This window comes from Engraulis encrasicolus, chromosome 2 (assembly GCF_034702125.1).
Source record: "Engraulis encrasicolus isolate BLACKSEA-1 chromosome 2, IST_EnEncr_1.0, whole genome shotgun sequence".
In the NCBI taxonomy this organism is placed as follows: Eukaryota; Metazoa; Chordata; class Actinopteri; order Clupeiformes; family Engraulidae; genus Engraulis; species Engraulis encrasicolus.
In genome coordinates this window covers 2,494,835-2,497,334 of record NC_085858.1, presented here as the reverse complement: position 1 = coordinate 2,497,334, position 2,500 = coordinate 2,494,835, and the positions used below count along the sequence as shown (strand labels likewise).

The 2,500-nt window shown below is 41.8% G+C and overlaps 2 long non-coding RNA genes across 2 annotated transcripts in view; one reads left to right on the top strand and one right to left on the bottom strand.

The window, feature by feature from the left end:
- The window catches only part of LOC134459994 (uncharacterized), a 3,192-nt gene extending 2,286 nt beyond the window's left edge, over positions 1–906 (top strand). Inside the window, exons 3-5 of the long non-coding RNA XR_010036937.1 lie at positions 1–140; positions 459–592; positions 717–906. This is a non-coding gene — a long non-coding RNA (uncharacterized LOC134459994). The remainder of the gene's footprint in view (positions 141–458; positions 593–716) is intronic.
- A 539-nt stretch (positions 907–1,445) lies between these two features.
- The window catches only part of LOC134460002 (uncharacterized), a 1,360-nt gene continuing 305 nt past the window's right edge, over positions 1,446–2,500 (bottom strand). The window contains exons 2-3 of the long non-coding RNA XR_010036942.1: positions 1,980–2,152; positions 1,446–1,535 (exon numbers count right to left, since the gene is read on the bottom strand). This is a non-coding gene — a long non-coding RNA (uncharacterized LOC134460002). The remainder of the gene's footprint in view (positions 1,536–1,979; positions 2,153–2,500) is intronic.

Below are 2,500 nucleotides of genomic sequence, written 5' to 3'. Positions count from 1 at the left end.
GTCAACAGCAGACAGGGTCCTTCCACAACCACATACTTATGCCAGTAAAAGCTACAGCTTTTCTCCTCCGATCCAAGAAGCCTGGACTGCAGTCACCATCTCAACACACCAACCAAGAGAAAGGCGGATGGCTCAATTCAGTATGTAGTTCTGCAAATATTCTCAAAGGTCTTCACAGCCCCCCACGGTGCTGAATGCATTTACATTTATTTTTGTAAGGTAAAAACAATGCTGATTACAGAACATAACTTGGGCCATGAATGAAATTTGAGGTAGCAGCCAGCCATCACCTGATGGTGAGAGGTGGTCCTAAGATCAGAGAGAAGCAGGTTGAAATCCCATCCTTACCTCTCCCTACCTACTTTGGTCCTGGGACTGTAGCCAACACCCTGTAAAACCCTGCTGTGTAATTTGATGTAATGTAGCCCTAATATAGTCTAACACATTGCTTGTTTCAGATATGGAAAATTGCACAATAAAAGTTCCAGGACATGAAGGCTGCATACTGTGAACGTCAACCTTCAGGGCACCGTCCTGCGCAGAAGACTTTCTACCCTAAGAGGGATGGCTGACCGCAGACACTCACAACCAGGTGAGCCCAGATAAAGGAGTTATTTTTGGTGTCCCTGCCCCAACAACCCAGGTTACATACATTTAAAATGTCACTGGAGCTACTGTCAGATATGTGATTTCTAATTCTGTTTATCTTTTTACAGCACAGACGCCTCCAACCTCAGACTAGGCCCTTCACAGTTGCTGCACTTACCCACCTTCCCCGAGTTTTTGTGTGGTAATGACATGTAAATATAGTATAAAGTAATGTATCTAGTGTCATGTGTAATACATTGTTTAAATTGTCCATACATTTCAATGACGGTAAATATTGGTGGACACAATTTGACTGTGTGGCTTTTTTTTTATTCATTCTCTGACTGAAAATGCATGGTTACATAATTTATATATTCCACAAGACCACAATCAGAAGATTATTTGACAGGTTGCATTTATTTTCTATGTATGGAAAAAAAAAACAAGACAAACGTGGTTCCAAACCAAAAAGGTGACATGTATAAATGTACAGATGAATGCTCCTACAGATAATGAAAAATAATAAAACTCTGCACACTGCCGGTTTGTGTGTTTTATACCGTACTCTGTATAAACCTTTTATATTGCTCTAGTGGAGCAGGGTAACCCTGGCTAATCCTGGGTATTGTACTGTGTATTACAACGTCAACCCTGTTCAAGTGCCCCATACTGTCTGTAGGCTGCATGCCTGAAGAGTCCGTTTCTCTCACCTGGTCCTACATCAGCCCAAAGTCTTCCATCAAAACTGAGAACACCACAGCATTTCCTTTCAATGTTCATGGGCATCTCCTTACAGATTGCGCAGAGGCGCCAGGTTGGTTGTGCTACTGGGCTGTGACTGAGGACCAGATGTCATGTGCCAGGTCGAACATCAAACTGGGGTCACGGGTCAGGGCACGCTGCAGTAACCGATGGGATTGCTTCAAATTCAATGATTGAATCAAGGCCTGCAAAGCAATAAATACATTTTATGTAGTGCATTTTCTATTTGATGATGGGGACTAAACAACTCTATTAACAATAAGACCAACATGGACATAAGCAATCATTATTGTGTATATAAATAAAGATGTGCCAATTGTATGCATACAACGTTTTGCAGTCAATTTCTTACAAACTGGTGTTGTGCCAGGGGTTACACAGATGTATGAAGTAGATGGGCTTTTATGGATGTACTTGAACTACCACTGGTGTTGTGTACCTACAACCATGTAATATCACACTACTACTCATAGGAGTAGAAATATTGTAATGGTTATCACAACAGGTGTGCTCGTGTAGCCTACTCGATATAGAGTACATCTGTTGTGATAACATCCATTACAATACTTGAACATCTGGAGGAATACAGCAGGACATAATGTTATTGTGGGATGAATGTACATCCTTACAGTTAGCAGGGCGTCAATTCTGTTGGAGTCTTCCTAATCAATATCCCCGACCTCTGCTGCGTCTATCTTCCTCCTCTTCCATCTCTGGTCATCGGTCCTACTGGGCTGTTAGGTCGTTATGATTGTGATGGGCCAGGAAAGTCAGAGCTGGAGCTCTCGTGGTCGTGGAAGGTCTAAAGCATATGAAAATATCGTCAGCCAAAACAATTTCATTAGCGTTGATCAGTTCGGTTGTTTTTCTTTACTCCCTCTGTTCCTGTGTCTGCGCGTGCGACAATCCAAGTGAAATCTCCCCGTAAGATTCGTACATAACTGACGTCCTTGCCTAAAACACTACGGATTGTGGTGTCGGGTATATATAAATACAATAGTAAAATGTATATTGCTGTACACATCTGTCAAAATAAATCCATGTGTCAGTACTGTAGCTGGCTACTGTCTAGGGATGACGGTATCTGCCATCAGTGTTAGGAAGTTAGAATGAGATATCTAAGTAACACGTATCAAGTCAAGTTCAATAA